The sequence below is a fragment of the Balaenoptera ricei genome, chromosome 5 (assembly GCF_028023285.1).
Source record: "Balaenoptera ricei isolate mBalRic1 chromosome 5, mBalRic1.hap2, whole genome shotgun sequence".
Taxonomy (NCBI): Eukaryota; Metazoa; Chordata; class Mammalia; order Artiodactyla; family Balaenopteridae; genus Balaenoptera; species Balaenoptera ricei.
In genome coordinates this window covers 18,092,774-18,116,618 of record NC_082643.1, presented here as the reverse complement: position 1 = coordinate 18,116,618, position 23,845 = coordinate 18,092,774, and the positions used below count along the sequence as shown (strand labels likewise).

General features: G+C 36.7%; 1 non-coding gene across 1 annotated transcript; it reads right to left on the bottom strand.

The window, feature by feature from the left end:
• Positions 1-9,535: 9,535 nt before the first annotated feature.
• Positions 9,536-9,642, bottom strand: LOC132366823 (U6 spliceosomal RNA). The gene has a single exon (XR_009503546.1). It is a non-coding gene; the product is annotated as a U6 spliceosomal RNA (small nuclear RNA).
• Between the last annotated feature and the right edge of the window lie 14,203 nt (positions 9,643-23,845).

Genomic DNA, 23,845 nt, shown 5'->3' with positions numbered 1-23,845 from the left:
ATCAGGCATAAAATGCTAAAAACAAAAACAAAATACAAAAGTCCCCTCAAAACAAAAAGCACAACAGGACTTGTACTATCAGGGAAAAGCACGAACATTCAGATGCCAGAGTTGGGTACCGAGTATGCTGAGTTCAGAACTGACTTGGGGTCGGGGGGCAGGTGGTTTGCAGCAGCAGAGGAATCAGTCAAAGGAAGGAAGTCATTGGAAACACTTGTCTTCTTAGAACAAATAAGCATACTGGGTTAGCTGCTCACAGGCAAATCCTAGAATTTCTTCCAATAGCAACATAGGAAAAGGATATCTTATTGGTTGTTTGGGAATGATTATAAAGTAGACATTGCATGTAGGAGTCTGGAACACAGTGGAGAAGAAGAGGTCATGCTCTGCTTTTCCTCTTAGCTCAGAGCTCCTTCTCCTCTGCTCACCTCAGCATGAGGTGGGCCCTCTTCTCTTCCCTTCTTTCTCTTCCTTTCTCTCCTTTACACACTATCCCCACTTGACACTGAGTTCCAGATTTGTATATCCAGCTACCTACCATACTTCTTCTTGCTTGTTTTATAAACATTTCAAATTTGATATAGCCAAAAAAGAAATTTCAATCATCCTTTCATCTCCAATCTGCTTCTTTCCTAATCTTTACCATCTCATTTTGTTTAAACCAAAAACCTAGAACTCATCGTTTACTCTTCCCTTTCACTCTGTGTTCCTTACGACCTGCCTCCACCTCCCCACCCCAATCCATCTGATTCTCCTTCTTTCAAAACATATATTTCACATCTGTCCACTTCTCTGTTACACAACCCTGGTCCAAACCACCATCTTCTCATGCCTAGATTTCTCTAAGGGTCTCTGACTTTTTCTCTTGCCCCTTACAATCTAATTTCTACACAGCAGCTGGAGTCATCATTATATAAAATGTAAATCAGATCCATCACTCCCCTGCTAAACCCCCCCCCCCCCCAAACTTCCTACCTCACTTAGAAGAAAGCCCAAACTCCTTACCCTGGCTTACAAGGCCTCATGTAATCTATCCTGCTTGCATCTTTGTCATCATTTTAAACCCTTTTCCCCCTTACACTGCCTTTCTTTCTGTTTCCTAAAAATGCCAAGTTCATTCCTGCCTCAGAGCCATTGAACCAGATATTCCCCCAGCCAGGAATGCTCTCTCCATAACTGCTTCCTTCTTGTCATTCAGGTCACAGCTCAATTATTGTAGAGGAACTCAGTTGCCTCACCTATATAATGTATGCAAACCGACAAATCTAAAGTAATCAGTTACTCCATCACATCACTCTGTTTTATTTTCTTTATAGCCTTATTGTTATCTGATATTTTCTTGTTTTATTTGTTTGTTTTCTCCCTGTATTAGAATGTAACAATAGTAAGAATAAGGATTTTTATCTTTCTTGTAAACTGGCACTGTTAGAACAATGTCTAGAATGATTTTCTTTTAAACATCAATTGCATGCTCTAATTTAGTGCCCTGGAAGAGACAGCTTTAAAGATAGAATATCACAAGCCTCATTAAAAGTGTCTCTATCTAATGCTGTTTAATGAGAGATGGGTCATATCCAGCAACAGTTGTTTGGTAGCGGGAAGGATGTCTAATGGAACAGCTGTTTTCAAAAGAATCTTAATAGCTTTAGACTTCTGATTCAGGGAGATGAATGAATAGACGCAAGGAGCTCTTCTGAGCATGTGCTACGCTGGTGACAGTGATAGGATTATACAGGAGATAAGACTGTGGAAGAGAGCCAACTCATTTGTCCAGCTGATTGTACTATGAGCGGTTGGGAGAATAGAACACAGAGATAATATTAAAATAGAAATCACAGGAGAAATACAAGTTACAGATGGATAGAATCCAAATCAATTGCACAAACAGAGATCAGTTACTATAAAACATGATTCAGGCCTTCAAGGAAATTTACAATATAAAAGTGGAAGTGAATATATACATAGTTAAATGGAATCCAAAATTCATCTTGGACTAGCCTCAGGCACACCTTCAAGCCAGGCCACTCAGTTTTAGCCTTTAAATAAATCCAACTGTGAGAGAATTGCTTAGAAATAGCCTTACTAAAGATTTAATGAGAAAACAGAAGGAGTCATATAGCAAAATAGCCTAAAACTCTGCTCTTTCTCTTTCTTATAACTGCCTTATTCCTTCCTCAGAATCTCCTCAGCAGCCTTTCTAATCACTTAGTCCTCTTTTTCCCCTTCCCCCTTCTCTAGCCAGCTTGCATCGTATCCTCAGCAAACCAAAATCTAATTGTCAGCCAAACTATGACCACCTATTGTTTCTCAAATGAATTTAGGATGGTCGGCATAGGGGTGTGGGTGGGGAAAATGACTCAACTCTTATGCCACAGATATGTCTGGAAAATGGAAAATAATTCAATATTATTAGAGTTTAAGTTTCACAATGGGGTTTAGTTGGAAATAAATTTGAAAAGGTAGCTCAGGGTATGATTAGCCTTGAATGTCACCCCAAATATTTTTATTTTGGAGGTCAATAGGGAATTCTGAAGATTTTTGAACAGAGATGTTTCATGATCAGATTTGTATTATAATAAGATAAGCCTGGGAACAATATGAGGGATGAATTAGAAAAATAGTCCACCAAAGACAGGAATAATTTGCAACTATTTTAAAGTTATTCAGTGATGAAGTTATAAAATAGAGTAATGGAAATGACATGGAGAAGATGATTTCTAAATACATTTAAAATTCAAGAATCTTCAGAATTTTAACTTTGGTTAGATGTAGAAGGTGGAGAGGGTTCTCTTGTTTCTAGCTTTGGCAACCAGTAGGCGAATGATGCAATTAACTGAGTTAGGGAGTATAGACAATGAACAGCTGCTCTATCTTTGTGTGTATTTTATGATTTGTTTTTGTGGGCAGAGATAATGATTTAGATGTCAAACCAGACAAGTGTTGAGTAGGAAAGCAACACACCCACATGAAGATGTACAGCATTTAGAAATGCATGTGTGAGGTTTAAAGGAAAGGTCAAAGTGAGAGGAAATTAGCTGTACAGAATGATGATGAAAGCTATGGAAGCAGATAAATGATGCATGAGCAAGTGTGAAGCTGGGAGAAAATAGTGCTAAGAACATGTACATAAGGAAGTATTACATTTAAGATATTTGTGGGAAAATAGGAACAGATAAACAGATTGACTAGAGTTGTCAGAAGGAGAAGGACTGTTGATAGAAAGAAGACCATTATTTTTGAAAAAGTGAGAACTTAGGATAAAGAATTAGGATATATGATGTACAAGTAGTTGTGGAATTCTGATATAGCATAGGTTTTTTTTAAACATTTTTTTAAACCTTTCTTTTACAAAAATAAATTTATTTATTTATTTTTGGCTGCGTTGGGCCTTCGTTGCTGCACGCAGGCTTTCTCTAGTTGTGATGAGCGGAGGCTACTCTTTGTTGTGGTGCGCGGGTTTCTCATTGCGGTGGCTTCTCTTGTTGTGGAGCACGGGCTCTAGGCACGCAGGCTTCAATAGTTGTGGCACGCGGGCTCAGTAGTTGTGGTTCACGGGCTCTAGAGCGCAGGCTCAGTAGTTGTGGTGCACAGGCTTAGTTGCTCTGCGCCATGTGGGATCTTCCCGGACCAGGGCTCGAACCCATGTTCCCTGCATTGGCAGGCGGATTCTTAACCACTGCGCCACCAGGGAAGTCCTACCATAGGTTTTGAATCGCAAGGTTTAATTATGATAAACTGTTCACAGTTATAAGCCTGATTATAAAGAAGTAGGGGCGGGGGTGATAAAGGGGGATGAGGGAGAAGCTTCAGCCATGATGTTGAAAGATAAAAAATTCCCATTTTTCAGGGCCTTTTTGTACAAGTCTAGAAATCTAAATTAGACCTCTCTGCTTTCTCCATATATTCTTTTTTTTTTTGCAAAAATTTGTATTATAGTTGATTTACAATATTGTGTAAGTTTCAGGTATACAGCACACATACATATTCTTTTTCAGATTCCTTTCCTCTATTGGTTATTTATACATATATATGTGTGTGTGTGTGTATATATATATATATATATATATATATATATGTGTGTATGTATTACATCTTCTTTATCCATTCATCTGTCAATGGACAATATTTAGGTTGGTTCTATATTTTGGTTATTGTAAATAGTGCTACAATGAACACTGGGGTGCATTTTTTAACATAAATTTATTTATTTATTTATTTATTTATTTATTTATTTATTTATTTATTTATTTACAGCTGTGTTGGGTCTTCGTTGCTGTGCACAGGCTTTCTCTAGTTGTGGCGAGTGGGGGCTACTCTTCTTTGCAGCACACAGGCTTCTCATTGTGGTAGCTTCTCTTGTTGCGAAGCACGGGCTCTAGGGGCGCAGGCTTCAGTAGTTGTGGCACGCGGGCTCAGTAGATGTGGCTCGCGGGCTCTAGAGCGCAGTCTCAGTAGTTGTGGCGCACGGGCTTAATTGCTACGCGGCACATGGGATCTTCCCAGACCAGGGCTCGAACCCATGTCCCCTACATTGGCAAGCAGATTCTTAACCACTGTGCCACCAGGGAAGTTCCTGCATGTATATTTTTGAAGTATGGTTTTCTTCAGATATATGCCTAGAAGTGAGATTGCAGGATCATATGGTAGCTCTATTTTTAGTTTTTTAAGGAACATCCATACTGTTCTCCCTAGTGGCTGCACCAATTTACATTCCCATCAACAGTGTAGGAGGGTTCCCTTTTCTCTACACCCTCTGCAGCATTTATTATTTGTAGGCTTTTTGATGATGGCCATTCGGACTGGTGTAAGGTGATACCTCATTGTAGTTTTGATTTGCATTTCTCTAATAATGAGTGATGTAGAGCATCTTTTCATGTGCCTGTTGGCCACCTGTATGTCTTCTTTAAAGAAATGTCTATTTAGGTTTTTGCCCATCTTTTGATTGGGTTGTTTTTGGTTTTTTGATATTTCGAGCTATATGAGCTGTTTGTATATTTTAGAAATTAATCCCTTGCTGGTAGCATCATTTGTAAATATTTTCTCCCATTCTGTATGTTGTCTTTTCATTTTGTTGATGGTTTCCTTTGCTGTGCAAAAGCTTTTAAGCCTAATTGGGTCCATTTGTTTATTTTTGCATTTATTTCTTTTGCTTTAGGAGACAGAACCAAAGAAATATTGCTATGATTTATTTCAAAAAGGCTTCTGCCTATGTTTTCCTTTAGGAGTTTTATGGTTTCCAGTCTTACATCTAGGTCTTTAATCCATTTTGAGTTTATTTTTGTGTATGGTGTCAGGGAGTGTTCTAATTTCATTGTTTTACATGTAGCTGTCCAGTTTTCTCAGCACCACTTATTAAAGAGACTGTCTTTTCTCCATTGTATATCCTTGCCTCCTTTGTCATAGATTAGTTGACCATAGGTGCCTGGGTTTATCTCTGGGCTTTCTATCCTGTTCCATTGATCTATATTTCTGTTTTTGTGCCAGTACCAGATTGTCTTGATTACTGTAGCTTTGTAGTATAATCTGAAGTCAGGGAGTCTGATTCCGCCAGCTCCATTTTTCTTTTTCAAGATTGCTTTGGCTATTCAGGGTCTTTTGTGTTTCCATGCAAATTAAATTTTTTTTTTTCCTAGTTCTGTGAAAAATGCCATTGGTAATTTGATAGGGATTGCATTGAATTTGTAGACTGCCTTGGGTAGTATCATCATTTTGACAATATTGATTCTTCCAATCCAAGGACATGATCTATCTTTCCATCTGTTTGTGTCTTCTTCGATTTCTTTCATCAGCATCTTATAGTTTTTGTAGTACAGAATCTTTTGCCTCCTTAGGTAGGTTTATTCCTAGGTATTTTATTCTTTGATTCAGTGGTAAATGGGATTGTTTTCTTAATTTCCCTTTCTGATCTTTCATTGTTAGTGTATAGAAATGCACAGATTTCTGTGTATTACTTTTGTATCCTGCAACTTTACCAAATTCACTGATGAGCTCTGGTAGTTTTCTAGTAGTTTTTTCTGATAGCATCTTTAGGATTTTCTATGTATAGCATCATGTCATCTGCAAACCATGACAGTTTTACTTCTTTTCCAATTTGGATCCCTTTTATTTCTTTTTCTTCTCTGATTGCCATGGCTAGGACTTCCAAGACTATGTTGAATAAAACTGGTGGGAGTGGACATCCTTGTCTTGTTCCTGATCTTAGCGGAAATGCTTTCAGTTTTTCACCATTGAGTATGATGTTAGCTGTGGGTTTGTCATATATGGCCTTTATTATGATGAGGTATGTTCCCTTTTTTTTTGAACTGAAAATTAAATTTTATTTATTTAATTATCGAGGGGGAAGTTGACAATAGTAATTTGGTTAAAAAGCTTATATTCTTGATCAGGGTTTAGCAAACTTTTTCTGTAAAGGACCAGATTGTAAATATTTTAAGCTCTTTGTGAGCCATACTATTTCAGTCCCAACTACTCAACTTCGCCATTGTAGAATAAAAGCAGCCATAGACAATACATGAAAAAAATGGGCATGAGTGTGATCCAATAAAATTTTATTTACAAAACTGATGAGGGGCTGGATTTGGTCCATAGGCTAAAGTTTTTTTACCCCAGTTTCTGATCAGTCATGCAAGTGAGATTGATATCTGGTTAGGGTGGGCATGTTTGATCTTGGTGTAAGTATGAACTATAAATCTCCCACAGAGCTAGTCCAGTTTTGTCCAGGTGAAAATCACTTTTATCTTCATATCTTGATCTAGGTGTGGTAAATATCAATCTAGTGATCTTTGAAGATCCAAAAAATGAGGGGGTATTGTGAAACCAGCAAGGGCACTTTTGGTTTTGTTGAGGTAGAGACCTGCATGATTAACTGCATACCCACAGGACCTTTGATGTTCCTTGGAATCTTGACAACTGCACGCAGTTTTTGCACCTCCTTCATTATCTTTTTAGTCTCCAATTTAATTGATCAATATATGTTAACAAATAGACCAGTCCCATGATATGTTTTAGTTAGAAGAAAATTACCTGTCTTATTTGTTTGTATTAATCCACAATTTGCTTACATGCCATTATTAATCACTACAATTAAAATGGGCTGAAAACACTCAAGATGAGTTACTATTACTTTTTCGCTATTTAATCAACATTTTCCTGTGTGCTTTATTCAATTAGGCTCTCTCCTTTAGTCATAGTTAAAAATACAATATGTGTTCATTCATTCGTTCATTGAAATCTCATTGAGTGCCATGTGTGAAGCACAATGCAATGTGCTGTAAATACAAAGATAATCCTGCTTAATCTTTGCCCTTGAAATGCTCTCTGTCAAGGTATAATAGAGCTTCCAGAGGGAGGGAGTGGTCAACAGTACCAAATATGGCACAAAGGTCAATCATGAGAAGAGAACAGAGGCCACTGTATTTAGCGGTAAAAAAACACACAGAGAGCCATTTCTATAGAGTGTCAGTTAAAGTGCACATACTCTTGGATCCTTCAAACTCTTCCTATGCTACAGTGCTCAGATTCCTAACAATACAGCCCAAGGGCACAGTGTTTCTTTGTTCCTCCACAGAGGCTATATGATAAACTCTAATTTCCAGGTGGCTTGTACCTGAGAGCTATATTAGTTAGGATTCTTAGTTGTAAGCAATAATACCAGCTCTGCTAGGCATCAGCAGAAAAGGATTTTAGTAAAGGATATTGGATACCTCTCAAAATTTCTGGAAAGAAAGGAGAATCAATCATGGAAGCTACACAAATAGGAACTAAGTCGGGAGCCTTGTAAAGACACATTGCCTAGACACTGCATTTTTTAAGACTATTTTTTAGAGGAGTTTTAGGTTTACAACAAAATTGAGAGGAAGATACAGAGATTTCTCACATACCTTTTCCCCATACATGCATAGCCTCCATTATCAACATCACTCACCAGAATGGATCTTTTTTTTTTAACCAAGGATGAACCTACATTGTCACATCATAATCACCCAAAGGCCACAGTGTAACTTAGGATTCATGCTTGGTGTTGTACATTCTATGGGTTTGGACAAATGTATAATGTATGTATAATGTATAATGACAAATAGTCATCATTATAAAATCATACAGAGTATTTTCATTACTCTAAAAATCCTCTGTGCTTTGTGTATTCATCTCTGCCCTCTCTGACTTCTGGCAATCCCTTAACTTTTTATTGTCTCTGTATTTCTGCCTTTTCAAAAAAGTCATATAATTGGAACTATACAGTATGTATCTTTTTCAGATTGTTTTCTTTCACTTAGTAATACGCATTTAATGTTCCTATGTGTCTTTTCATAGCTTAATAGCTTATTTCTTTTTAGTGCTGAATAATATTCCGTTGTCTGGATGTACCATAGTTTGTTCATTTGCCTAATGAAATACATCTTTGTTGCTTCCAAGATTTGGCAACTATGAATAAAGCTGCTATAAACACCTATGTGTAGGTTTTTGTGTGTATATAAGTTTTCAACTGCTTTGGATGAATACCAAGGATCACAATGACTGGATTATTGGTAAGAATATGTGTAGCTTTGTAAGAAATTGCCAAAATTCCAAAAGTCTTCCAAAATGGCTGTAACATTTTGTACTCCCAGCAGTGATATATGAGAGTTCCTGTTGCTCCACATCGTTTCCAGCATTTGGTATCATCAGTGTTTCGGGGTTTGGTCATTCTAATAGGTATGTAATGGTATCTCATTATTGTTTTAACTTGCAATTCTCTAGTGGCATATGATGTGGCGCATCCTTTCATAGGAATTTGTCATCTATATATCTTCTTTGATTAGTGTCTGTTCAGATCTTTGGCCCATGTTTTAATCAGGTTATTACTAAGTTTTAAGAGTCCTTTGTGTATTTTGGATAATAGTCTGTTATCAGATGTGTCTTTTGCAAATATTTTCTCCAAGTCTGTGGTTTTTTTCTTCTCATTCTCTTGAATTGTTCTTTTTTTTGTTTTTTGAAATTTGACATTTTCCAAATCTTATATCACTAAAATAACTTTCTTTGGCTAGTATTTACATAAGATATCTTTTATTTTCAGTTTTTGTGTGTGGTCTTTTAGTTTAGTGCATTGCTAGCAAAATAGAGCAAGACTTGTTGCTTTATCCAACCTAATAATCTCATTGATTACTATTTCTGGTATATCTGCAATGACTTTAACAGTCTTATTTTATATTTTATGCCTACCATTCTTTTTCTATTGCTTAATTTATTTTTTTCTGCCTTCTCTTGGTCCAAAAGTTTTCTATTCTCCACTTTTAGTCTGCTGAGTCATTTATTACTGATTATATATTTTGTCTATTAGTTATAATCCTTACTTTTTCAGCATAATATTTAACTATAAATATTTCTTACAGATTTTAAGTTATCTGGTGTTTTTATTTTTCAAACATAAAATGATCTTAGTATGCTTCAGTTATCCATTATTGTACTCTCCAATCTCATGATTGTTTGACTTTTTTTAATACAAAAGTAGTTTTTTTTTTTATAGTCAGTACTAAATTTAGTTTCATTAATTAAAAAAAATATGGAATGTTTCATGAATTTGTGTGTCATCCTTGTGCGGGAGCCATGCTAATCTTCTCTGTATTGTTCCAATTTTAGTATATGTGTTGCTGAAGTGAGCACTTCATTAATTTTTTAAATTGTAGTTGATTTACAATATTGTATTAGTTTCAGGTGTACAGAAAAGTGATTCACTTTTATATATATATCTATTTCAGATTATTTTCCATTATGGGTTATTACAAGATATTGAATATTGTTCCCTGTGTTATATAGTAAATCCTTGTTGCTTATCTATTTTATTTATGGTAGTGTATATCTGTTCATCCCATATTCCTAACTTATCCCTTCCTCTCCCCCTTTCCCCTTTGGCAACCATCAGTTTGTTAATTTCTAATACACCATTTAAAAAAGTCTTATGCATCTTCTGGTTGATTTTACTTATTGCTGAAAGACATCCTTCACTATTTCTTTCATTGACAGTCCATAAGTAGTATTCGCTCTCAGTCTTTGTGTATCTGAAAATGTAATTATTTTGTTTTACTCTTGAATGATAGTTTGACTGTACATAAAATTTTAGGTTAACAATTATTCTTTTCCTCAGTGCTTTAAAGCTATCATTTCATTGCCTCTGTTGCCTATTATTATTGATGAGAGGCCTGCTATAGGTTAAAATGTGTTCCTCTTCTCTCTCTGGTAGCTTTTAATATTTTTTCTTTATTCTTTTCTAAAATTCAGGTTCATTGAGGTATATTTTACACACAATGAAATTCAGTCTTTTTATGTGTACAGCTCAGTAATATAGAACTTCTTCATTAAACCCAAAAGTTCTTTCATGCCCCTTGTTATGCAACCCCTCTCCCATCTCCAATCTCTGACAATGATCTGATTACTGTCTCTATGAATTTGCCTTTCAGAATGTTACATAAATGGAATTCTACAGAATTTTTATTTGATTTCTATCACTTAGTATGATGGGTTTTGGAGGTTCATTTATATTATTTCATGTACTAGTACTTTTTGTGTCTTTTTATTGCTGAGTTGTACTACACTGTATGGATGTTTCACAATTTGTTTATTCATTCACCATTCACCAGTTGATGAATATTTGAGTTGTTTCCAGTTTGGGGGCTATTATAAATAGATCTTCTATAAACATGCTCCAATAAAAAATTTGTATCAACATATGCTTTTATTTCTCTTAGGTCAATATTTAGGAATGTGATTGCTGGTTCATACAAGAAGTGTTTGTTTTACTTTACAAAAAATTGCCAAGGTATTTTCCAAAGTGGTTGTCCAATTTTACATTCCTACTAACAATGTAGGAGAGGTCTATTTGCTTCTTTTTTTTCAGTTGCTTCTTGTACCTAATTATATTTTTATTTTTATTGTTTATTTATCTTTATTTATATATTGGCCACACCTTACAGCATGTGGGATCTTAGTTCCCAGACCAGGGATCAAACCCATGCCCCCTGCAGTGGAAGCATGGAGTCTTAACCACTGGACCACCAGGGAAGTCCCTTTTTATTTTTTTAAATTTATTTATTTATTTATTTTAAAGAAATTCACGTTTATTTATTTATTTATTTATTTATTTATTTATTTATTTATGACTGTGTTGAGTCTTCGTTTCTGTGCGAGGGCTTTCTCTAGTTGTGGCAAGTGGGGACCACTCTTCATTGCGGTGCGCGGCCCTCTCACCATCGTGGCCTCTCTTGTTGCGGAGCACAGGCTCCAGACGCGCAGGCTCAGTAATTGTGGCTCACGGGCCCAGTTGCTCCGTAGCATGTGGGATCTTCCCAGACCAGGGCTCGAACCCATGTCCCGTGCATTGGCAGGCAGATTCTCAACCACTGCGCCACCAGGGAAGCCCTAAATTTATTTTAGTTTATATCTCTTTCTTTTAAATAAATTTCTTTGTCCCAAAGTTCTATTTTTGGGGTGAATAATCTCAATATCATCTTTAAGTTTGCTAATTCTCTCTTTGTATCCATTAATACTATCTAGAGTTTTATTCCATTTATTGAGTTTTTAAAATCTCAATAGCTTTATTTTTAATTTCTATTAAATTCTCATATTTATCTTTTTTCTTCATTTTTCTCGTTTCAAATTTCTTTTTATTTTTTAAAAGCAAATTATGTCTTCATTTATATCAATGAACTTGCTAAATATTTAATATCTTCGTTAGACTATTCTCTAAATTAATTTCATCTGGGATGGATTCCTCTGTTGATTTTATTGTTGTTGTTCTTGGAAATATATATATTTTGAACTTTTACTTTGCATTTCTCTCTTACTTTCTCTACCTCTGTGCTCACCCCTGCTTCTCTGGTGGTTGTATTGTTGCCTCTGCCCAGATCCTCAGGCCAAAATCAGGTTTTATAATAGTTTGGAGTCCTCACTACCTGTTGATTTGGCAATATTGCGGATTTGTTCATCAAGCCAGCTAATGACTCGCTTTTCTTCACATTTGAGGAGCTGTGCCTACTGTTTTCTTTGCCTAGGCCTGAAGCTCCATATCCACTATACAAAGCAGTGGATACAACACTGGTTTTCCATTTGCCTTTTTGGAGGTGAGCTCCACCCCAAGCCTAGCTTGGATCAGTGGCTGCGGTTGCAGTCCTCCACCTGGCAGGGCATATTTTTTGTCCCTGTTAGCCTTCAGAAAGCAAATTCCAGCCACCAATTCTTATTTTTGGATTTAGAGTCCAGCAGAGCTTGTGACGTTTCTCTTCTGCTTCTTATCCATGGTGATTTATCTTACGTTCGAGTCTGACAGGTCTTTTTTGGCTTTCTCTCTTAATGTTATACAATATATGTTACTGATTTTTTTTGTGTGCTGGGTGGGCACATGAAAACCTGAACTTACAGTGTCATCTTGGCTGTAAATCTCTCAACACTCTTTTAAAGCCTAATACTTCATATCCGCTCTACACCAGAAAAAGATATGATGAGAAAAACAAAACACATTAGATTCTCTCTGCTTAAACTCTGCTTTTCACTGATATGAGAAGTTGTTCTGTCCAACCTTTGTGTGGAAAGGAAATTATACACTGGGTTGCATAATCTTCTCATAAGTTTCATAGCTTCTCATAAGTAAAAGCTTTATTTTATGGTATCATTATTGTGGTCACTCATTTGTGTGGCTCTAGAAACTCCAAAAATGTCAGGTACATCCATAAAAAATTATACTCTAAAGTTAAAAGAACTGATTATCCAGTTCTTAGGGTAATCTGCCATAACTCTCCACAGTACTGTTGGACTGCATGATAGTTACCTACTATCTTTTATTCATTTTATTTATAGTAGTACAACCCTTCAATTGTTTGTGCTATATTTTTGTTTTAATTTTTCCTTATTCCTGTATTAATTTTCATTATTTGTAAATATAAGTGGCTTAGCCCTTAGGCCTAAAAATAAGAAGCTCTTTATATTAACCAAGATTTCCCATTAATTAGAAAATTAGTGTCACTTTAACTCTTTATTTCCTTGTTTGTAAAATCAGGCATATTAATTTTTTATTGCTGCTATAACAAATTACCACAAACATATTGGTTTACAACAACACAAAGTTATTTTCTTACAGTACTGGAGGTCTGAAGTCCAAAATGGGTCTCACTGGGCTAAAGTCAAGCTGCTAGCAGGACTGCATTCCTTCTGGAGGCTCTAGGCGAGAATCCATTTCCTTGCCTTTTCCTTCTTCTGGAAGCTGCCTGCATTGTTTGTGGCCCCTTCCTCCATCTTCAAAGCCAGCAGCATAGCATCTTCAAATCTCTCTCTGATTCTAAGTCTTCTGCTTCCCTCTTCTACTCCTAAACACCCTTGTGATTACACTGGGCCCACCTAGATAATGCAGGATAACCTCCACACTGCAAATCCATCTGATTAGCAACGTTAATTCTATCTGCAACCTTATTCCTTAATTCCCTTTTGCCATGTAACCTAATTTATTCACAGGTTTTGGGAATTAGGACATGGACGGCTTTGGGGGATCGTTATTTTGTCTACCTTAATATTAGGTAATATATAAGAGTTCTTCCTGTTCTATCGAGGATTCTAAATTTTGTAAGTACTCTGTGAGACATATTAGTGCAAAAAATAGTATATAAGTACTGAATAATGCATAAGAATTTTTTTTTATTCTTCTTTTATTTTTTTTGGCTGCGTTGGGTCTTTGTTGCTGCACGCAGGCTTTCTCTAGTTGCGGTGAGCGGGGGCTACTCTTCGTTGCTGTGCGCAGGCTTCTCATTGCGGTGGCTTCTCTTGTTGCAAAGCACAGACCCTAGGTGCACAGGCTTCAGTGGTTGTGACATGTGGGCTCAGCAGTTGTGGCTCATGGGCTCTAGAGCGCAGGCTCAGTAGTTGTGGCATAAGGGCTAAGTTGCTCCGCGGCATGTGGGATCTTCCCAGAGCAGGGATCAAACCGGTGTCCTGCATTGGCAGGCGGATTCTTAACCACTGCACCACCAGGGAAGTCCATGCATAAGAATTTTAACTATGGAACAAGCTTTTATGTCTTGCTAAATTCACAGAACTATTTTTTCCATTGGATACATTAAAATATAAAAAAAAATCACAGTGATTACTTTCTACAAGTAATTCAGAAGATATCCTAATTATCATATATTATCATTTAACTATAAACTGAGATTAGGGTGAGGATCATTTATACTTTCAAAAATCTACTTAAAATTAAAAATTAAAAAGTTTTTTTCCATGTTAACTAGTCAATAAGAATATTATCACAATGGTTTGGTAGGTACTCAAGAATTAAAATTTGGTAAAATTATTTTAATTAAGTTCTCTCTACCTCATTTGCAACTTGCTTTTTTTTTTTATGCAGTGGCAAAATGCAAATGTTTCTCATAGAAACTTTCATATTCATATTCATAAAAATATTCTCAATCCCATGGGATTTATCATGAACATTAAGCTTGCCTTATTATTTTTCAGGTCAGTGTAACCAAAGAGGGAGCTTTTTAAATAATACCATGCTTTTGGTTTGGGGGGGGGTTAGTTTCATTTCTTTTATTAAGTCCAATGCTATTATAAAAGCAATACTTTTATTAAAAATCAAGACAAAATAACTATAGCTTTCAATTTTCCTGTAATGAATATATTCTTGAAAGTAATTACTGAAGTCCCCAGAGAGAATGGTTTAAAGTGATAATGTGAAATAATTTTACTTTCATAATCCTATATTGCTCTTTTAGCATTAACATTTTGGTTTAAAGTCTTGAACACAATTCATTTGCTATGCTTGTTTTGTAGATGTTCTTTTCCCTGGAGGATTTTTCAGAATATTGCATCAGCTTGTGTTTTCCAGGTTCTCATTTCTGAATTTGAAAAGAGGCTCCCAAAGAGATTATAGCTAAGTGAGACCTCATTATTTATATATATTTTGTTTGAATATATACCCAAGGATTTGAATCTATCATCAGCTCTTTTCTGACCCCAATTATTAAGATAGTTCAATATTTCCAGTCATCATTGTAACTGAAAGAGAATATTTTTTAAAAGGCACACCTAACATCAGAAATGCAACTGATTTAATCTTCATTGGAACTGTAATTAAAACATAATAATAATGTGTGCATATACATTATATTATTTCTATTTGTTTAAAATAGTTGGTGTATTTTGGTACTTAATTTTTTACAATGTTCTAGTTAGACATCAGCACAAATGAATTACTCTCCTATAGATATTCCGTAGACACTATCTTCTTTTTATTTCTGTCTTAGTTTGCGCCATGCAGCATGTGGGATCTTAGTTCCCTGACCAGGGATCAAACCCATGCCCCCTGCAGTGGAAGCATGGAGTCTTAACCACTGGACTGCCAGGGAAGTCCTCATAGACACTATCTTCTACATAGAGATGCCTGTGTCTACAGTGTTCAAATTGTCAATGATGACAGTAACATAGTATATTACAGAGGCAAAACTGCCCTCTTCATCTCTGGAAGCACCTCTATTTAATTAAGATTTCATATACTTTCTAATTACCTAGGTTTTCTTAACAGAGCTACCATGTGTTTGGAGAATGATTGGGGCTTTATGAATTCATGATCTTTTAGAACTGAGAATATGTCTTTAAAAGATAGATGTTAAAATTTTTATTTGCACTGTATTATAATATTTTAGATTTGTTCTATTAAAAGAAAGTAGGATGTGTGTGTGTATGTATGTATGTATGTGTGTGTGTGTGTGTGTGTGTGTGTGTGTGTGGTTTGGGTCTGGGGCAACTTTCAGAAGTTCACATAAACACTGATTTTCAAATTGTGAGTTAGAAAGTAGTAGTGACTTATATTAAAATTACATTTAAAACATAGTTTTGCAGCAAAAATTGTAAAACATGGAAAATCTTTCACATTTTCCCTGTGTTGATGCCATGGCTTCTGGCCAAGTCAATACTGACTGAAGAGAAATGTTATGAACATCAGATGGCCAGATTTTAAGTAGAAACTTATTTCATCCACAGAGTCTTATAACTCATCAAAGTTTACATTACACCTCTCTTTTTTATTCTGATTATAACAGAAACTTTGTCTCACTTGAGCGACTGCTGCAACAGCCTTTCTTCACAGGTGTGAGGATTCCCTTGGGATTGATTCCCTTTGGGGGCCTAGGGAGTGTCAGGTGATCTCACTGTTTCTGTGTGCTGCCACAAACACTCACAAGGATACTGGCTGAGGACCTGTTTGATTTTTCTGAACCAGCTTCCTTGTGGGCTGCCCATATGAATCGGGAAAGTGGAGGTGGAGTTTTCTGGGGATGGTGGGAGAGGTGATTTTGAGAGGCAGGTAGACATCCCCACGTGTACCTGACAATTATCTGCCACAGGGAGAAAGGTGTGAGGAGCCAGCTCCATATATGACTATGAGACTTCAAAAAGTTGCTCTCACAGCTCCAACCCAAAGTTAAGAGGTGTTTGATAAGAAAAAGTCAGATTTGGATCAGGAAAAATGATTTATTTTATTTTTCCCCAATGAGTTTAGTTGTGGGTATTCTCACATGAAAGCCATGATGGGTAATAAAGATTGCAAGGCTGGCTCAGAGACCACAAGAAGACAGTAGCTAAGGAAATTGTACAATAGGTCATCTCAATAATTCTCAACCAGTGTCACACTCTGGCAATGCAGAGTGATGTAAAGAAGCATGTTAAGAAGCTAGAGGGCGGAAAGATTGCTAGAGACTCTCTGGCAGGGATAGTGAACATCTCCTTACTGCCCAGACTAATTAGGTCAACTTTTCACTGGATGCCAAACTCTTTGGTGTATTTATCACGACTGCACTAACCATAATTATAATTAGATGATTATGTGTGTAATTATTAGTTGAAATGTCTTTTTCTCTCATTAGATAGTAAATTTCTTGAGGGCAGAGAGCACGACTGTCTTACTGCTACAAATCCAGTGACAGGCACATAGTTGGTAGTCAATATCTATTTGTTGAATGAACTAATGCTAGTAAATTGGGTGAAAGCAAAAAATGTCTTGCAGCTTCTTCAAGCTGTATATTCATGAAATGAAATTTAATTTAGCTTCTACCCTTTGTGCTTCCAATCTGCTTCTCTTCCTGTATTCATTAACGTGGCTAATGGCATTATCACTTACCTGATCTCCCAAATTAGAAAGCTCAGAGCCATTCTGTATTTCTCTCTCTTCCCCAATCTATGTATAATTGACCTTCAAATTTTTTCATTTTGCTTTGGACTGTCTCCAGATTATGATTCTTCTTCTACCTTCATAATGCTATGATCTTAATCTAGGCTTTTATCATCTATTATCCAAATTATTGCAACAGCTACCTAAAGGAAATCTTAGCCACTAATTTCTACCTATTTCAATCTGTACAATGCCATCGGGGGCTGTCTTCCAAAACACTGGTGTGTGAACACCTTGCTATTTACAATTTTTCATTGGCTCTCTACTAACTAAAAAATAGTCTTATATCACTTAAAAAGTGGACCTCAAGGGGAGTAATACTGCCCCCTAGGGATATTTGCAAATTTGTGAGTATATTTTTGATTGTCACAAGGATTAGGAGTACTACTGGCTCTCACTGGGCAGGGCCAGGGAGGCTAGATGTTCTACAACGCATGGACAGTCTTGCTTAATAAAAGTTTATTTCATGTTCGGCACATCTTTTAAATGTCCCCCAAGAAATTCATGTAAGTGGGAAACTTGTATAAGCATTTAAGCAGACATTTTACAGGAATGGAAGTGTTGTGTAAATTCAGGGAAGTATGTACTTAGTTTTGTTCAGAACTTTACAAAAGTTGTTTGCCATTTTCGAGAATCCTAACACTGATGGTGGATGCTGCTTGGGGTAACAGAGTTGCCAAAAACACATCTTCATTTGTGGCTATCACATTTATGGTGAGTCTATATATAGATGTAAGCATCTGACTACTTCATGTTTTCTAGTGCAGTTGTGCCCAAGCATTGATATATTGAAATACATGTTATTATAAGTTACTTTCATTTCTCTTATATATGACATTAAATATTATCTTGATTTTTTGAAACCATGTGTAGGTCAGTTTTATCATCCATGAATTTCATTTTAGAAGAGTAACAAGAACAAGTATTTGTTTATCTTAAGAACTGCTGGGCTTAAAATTATATATGAAGATTATATATCTCAGGTTTATTCACACTATACTCAGGTGATCAAAGAAAATGAAATTTATTTTTCTCTAGGGCTGATCTGTTAAGCCCTCATTTACTGTGTCGTAGGTAAAAGAAAATCGAAATTTTAATCTAAACCTGTAAATGTAATCCAGTAAAATAACTTTAAACATCCACTTGGATAAATGTGTAGTTTTTTTACAGGATGCTCAGTGTCTCAGATTTCTTCTCCCTCCACTATTACTCTCTAAGAGTCTCTGGGCTGGGAAGAGAGGGTGGTACAGGATCTTGTGGTGGTGAGGAGAGGAGTCCTTTCTCTCTATCTAGATGACCTCATCCTGCCCCTTGGCTTAAATACTATCTATATGACGCAGATAAACTGTAGACTGATCTTTCATCTCCAATCCTGAATTGTCCTGCTGTGGACTCATATATCCATCTCCCAACTTGATATCTCCATTTGGATGTCTAATTGGCATCTCAAACTTAACATTGCCAAGACAAGACTCTTGATTCTACCTCTCCCCAAATCCACTCATCTCCTACCAAACCTTCCCCGTGTCAGTAATGGCCACTGTACCCCAGTTGCTCAAACCAACAGTCCCCATTCCTCTCTTTGCCTCACATCTCAATCCGATCCATGAGCAAGCCCTATTGGCTGTACTTCCAAATATGTGACAAATCAGACAGCAGAAATTCACTATTTCTGCTGTTATAACTAAGCTTCTGTCATCTCTCATTGGAACCACTAAAGTTGCTTCCTGACTAGCCTCCCTGTTTTCACTTTTGTCTCTTACGGTCAACCCTTCACACAGCATCCAGAATTGTCTTTCTAATGGGTAAATCAGATCATGTCACTCCCCTTCATGACTGCCTTCATAATAAAATCCAAGCTCTCTACCAAGGCCTACAAGGCCCTATCTATGTCTTCCCTTTCTGCCTCCCTCTCTGACTTCATCTCTTGCCACTGTCCTTCTCATTCACAGTGCTCTAGCCCACTTCAGACCTTCCCCAAGATCTGCATGTACTGCCTCCTTCTCACCATTCAAGGCTCAAGTCAAAAATCACTTCATCAGAAAGTTCTGCCTGTCTTGTTCATCTCTGTATCCTCACATTAAAACGTCTAGCTACTTAAAAAATACATGTTAGTTGGATGATTTGTGAATTTCTGCTGTGAAAATCTGGATGAGTATTCTCCTTGGACTAGTGAGCATTGAGGTGCAACTTTGGGGGGTGATGTGGTGGCATGAACTACTGAAGCCTGGTCATTTGCCCTGGGCCTTTAAGTTTTCTCACAGTGTTATTTATATGATTCCAGGCTATGCTGGTCTACTGGCTCTCTCAGCACTTTCAGGTTCCCTCTCTAAAGCATTCAGGAATTTCTGGGGTCACTGGAGGACACGTATAGGCCATGAGCAGCCAGGAGATGTGCCTCGGATTTATTTATGTGGTCATGATATATCCCCACCTCCACACCACGGTTCCCATGCCATATTGGACATTGTGTAGGGTGGGGTTCTCCCAGGCCAGTAGCCTCCCAATGCTGCTCCTAAAGAGTCCCTAGGTCCAATGTCCTTGGTCTTTATAATTTCTGTTTCGATGTTTCTAAATGCCCTTCCCTCACACACAGAAGGCCATGAAAAGATGCTCAACATTGCTAATTATTAGAGAAATGCAAATCAAAACCACAATGAGGTATCGCCTCACACCAGTCAGAATGGCTATCAACAAAATGCCTATAAATAATAAATGCTGGGGCTTCCCTGGTGGCTCAGTGGTTAAGAATCTGCCTGCCAATGCAGGGGACACGGGTTCGAGCCCTGGTCTGGGAAGATCCCACATGCCGCGGAGCAACTAAGCCCGTGAGCCACAACTACTGAGCCTGAGCATCTGGAGCGTTGCGGCCTGCGCACCGCGATGAAGAGTGGCCCCCACTTGCTGCAACTGGAGAAAGCCCTTGCACAGAAACGAAGACCCAACACAGCCAAAAATAAATAAATAAATAAATAAATTTTAAAAAATAAAATAAAAATAAATGCTGGAGAGGATGTGGAGAAAAGGGAACCCTCCTACACTGTTGGTGGGAATGTAAATTGGAGAACAGTATGGAGATTCCTTAAAAAACTAAAAATAGAGCTACCATATGATCCAGCAATCCTACTCTTGGGCATATATCTGGAGAAAAACATGGTTTGAAATGATACATGCATCCCAATGTTCATTGCAGCACTATTTACAATAGCCAAGACATGGAAGCAATCTAAATGTCCATTCAAAGATGAATGAATGAAGTAGATGTGGTACATATATACAATGGAATATTACTCAGCCATTAAAAAGCATGAAATAATGCCATCTGCAGCAACATGGATGGATCTGGAGATTATCATACCAAGTGAAGTAAGTCAGACAGAGAAAGACAAATATCATATGCTATTACTTATATGTGTAATCTAAATAAATGATACAAATGAACTTATTTACAAAACAGAAACAGACTCACAGACTTCGACAAATTTATGGTTCCCAAAGGGGAAAGGTGGTGTAAATTAGGAGTTTGGGATTAACATATACACACGACTATATATAAAATAGATAATCAACAAGGACCTACTGTATAGCACAGGGAACTCTACTCAATATTCTGTAATAATCTATATGGGAAAAGAATCTGAAAAAGAATCACTTTGCTGTACACCTGAAACTAATACAACATTGTCAATCAACTATACTTCACTATAAAATAAAAATTAAAAAAGAAAATAATTATAAACAAACAAACAAATAAATGCCCTTCTCTCTCATGCCCCACCTTTTACCTGCAGTCCCTCTGCTGTCTCAAAGCAGAAACCAGGAGGAAAGAGGAGAGAGACATCCTTCAGGTGTCACTCTTCCTATTTCTTGTCTTTCTGTACAATGTACAAGACTGAAAGGGGCAGATGTTTCCAATTTAACCTTCCTGCCTGTATTGGCTCTCCTTACACAAACTGTATAGGCTGGCTTTTGAAATATTAAGGGAGAGATTGAGGAATTTAGTAAGTCCTTTTCTCTCTCTTATAAAACCTGGCTCTCTCAATTACTATCTTCCTAAAAGAGTCAAGAAAGTCTGCTTTGATACCTAAAGCAAATCAAAGACTCTTTTATTTTACAGTATTTCCCCTACCATGGCATGATAAACTTCATGGCTTGACACTGGAAATGCAAGAATGCAAAGGAACATGATTAATGGGGATATTACAATGCACTGATTTAGTATTTCTAAAATATTATCCCTACTACACATAACATGATCCCAATCTGCTTTATCATCTTACCCTCATTTCCTGCTATTTTCCATCTGCTACACAAACCCGATTCTTTAGACAACATAAACTTCTTAACATTTTCTGAACACAACATACTCCATGAATTAGCACAGCTGTTTATTTTGCTAGAACATTCTTCTCCAATGTACTCTGCCTGGCAAAGTCTTTTTTATCCTTCCAGATTTAGCTCAAGTCTTCAACCAACTTGTCCTTCATAATGTCGTAGCAATATGTAAACATCACTACTGTAGCATGCATCACATTACATTATAATTATTATTTTTATCACCAGTTTTTTCAGCACTTCAATGGCAGGGGCAGAGTTTTACACATCTCTTTACCAACAGACCCTATTATTCTGGATAAACATATTTCTTCCATTCTTATTTAATTTAGACAGGAGAACAAATTTAGTATTACATAGGAAAAGGATATTGAATTCCTACACTAATGTAGTTTTTCCTTTAATTTGCTACATGAAAATGTGAAAGCAACAAAGAGTAAGAACAAAGATAGTTTTATAAATCTAAAATTCTTTCTTACTTAAACCCTTTTCTACTTTTTTATGCACAGGATAAATAATTCATATTAGGAAAAAAACTGTGGTGGATTTTTTGAAGTCCAAAACTTTATACAAACTTCAAAAAAGAATTATAAACTAATATTTTAAAAATCCCACACATTCTATTCTACATTAATAAAGAATCAGAGTGTTTTAGATAAAATATTCCAATCAGGCTTCAGTGAATGAATATGCTGAATGAGAGAAAGAAAGATCAAGATAGCAACTAACTGTACAATTTAAACATCAATTAACAACAAAATAAAAGGTTTTTGTTTTATGAAAAGAAAGTCAGATAACAAGCTTGTGGAATTATGTCCTATCTTCTTTCCTTTATTTCCTTCTTTCATGGTGAATTAAAAGCAGGACTTATCTATCACGAGTAGGGAAAGGTATGCAAGTAAAAGTCACCACGCAGGGGAAGGTTTTGTTCTCAAGAGGCTAAAGCAGGAGTCTGGAGACCTTGCCTTTTCTTTAGTGCCCTGTATGGTTTTGTTCCATCAAAACATGTTTGCTTTAACCCACTCCCAATGTAGCCTTGCGGCTATTATTTTCCTATTTGAGCTTCAGAATCGGAACATATTGCTTCCTTACCTTTGCAAAACTCAGCAACTGTAAAAATGTAACATTTTCTTTAAAAGACTTGAGAGCATGCCTGTGAAATATTTAGGTTTTTAGTTATAGATGTGTGATGGGTTCAGTAGTGTACTCCTCAAATTCAAGTCCACCCAGAGCCTCAGAATGTAACTTTATTTGGAAATAGAGTCTTTGCAGATGTAATTAGTTAAGGATCTTGAGATAAGGTCATATTGGGTTAGAGTGGGCCCTAAATCCAATGTTAGGTGTCCTTAGAAGAAGAAGTGAACAGGCACAGAGATACACAGAGAAGGCTGTGTGAAGACAGAGGCAGAGATTAGAACTATGTGGATAAAAGCCAAGGAATGCCAAGAATTGCTGGGAATTACCAGAAGCTGGAAGAGGCAAGAAAGGATTTTTCCCTAGAGCCTTCAGAGGGAGCAGGACCCTATAGACACCTTGATTTTGGGGCTTCTGGCCTCTAAAACTGTGGGAGAAAAAAATGTCTGTTGTCTTAAGACACCAAGTTTGTGATAATTATTTCACAGCAGCCCTAGGAAACTAATATATAGGAGGTAATTCTTAGCTCATACTTTATCTTAGAAAGCAGAGAGTCTAGGGATTTGGTGGGGAGAAGAGTCCTTCCTTCTATGAACTTTCCCATCATTGTTTGCAACAATATAATCCTCCTGTTTCTCTTCCTCCTATTGGTAGCCAATCTATGGATGACTGTCCCCTGGGGAATTAAGGAGTCCTTGCAAAGCATCCCTGAAGCCATTTTGAATTAGATAGTAACTGAGAACTGAATAAATGGGTTTCCTCCAGTTTTGCTCAACTGTTTCCAAAGATGTGTAGATGCTGTCATCACGGACACTGTATACTGTAGGGTAGACTGTGCACTGCACAACTCCGAGGGTAGCATTCATATCAATGTCAATATGCAGAAGGGTCAAATTGTGTACATGGCTGTTGTGATTCATAAAATACAATTTCACCTAAAAGCATTATTGAGTTAATGGCAGTTGTTTGTTACTATGTATTTCTCCCCATCATTGGATTTTTAAGTTATAACTACTGTCCTGTAGGTGGCTATGACTTTCTTAAAAAGATGTCCTTACATAAAAATATACATATATATTTGTTAGCTTTGCTGCCCTAATAAGTAAGCCCATTGCCTGAGAGTCTCTTTTATCTTTCCTACTTATTTGTCACCCATACCAATCATTCCTAAAGCTCTGCCCATTTCTT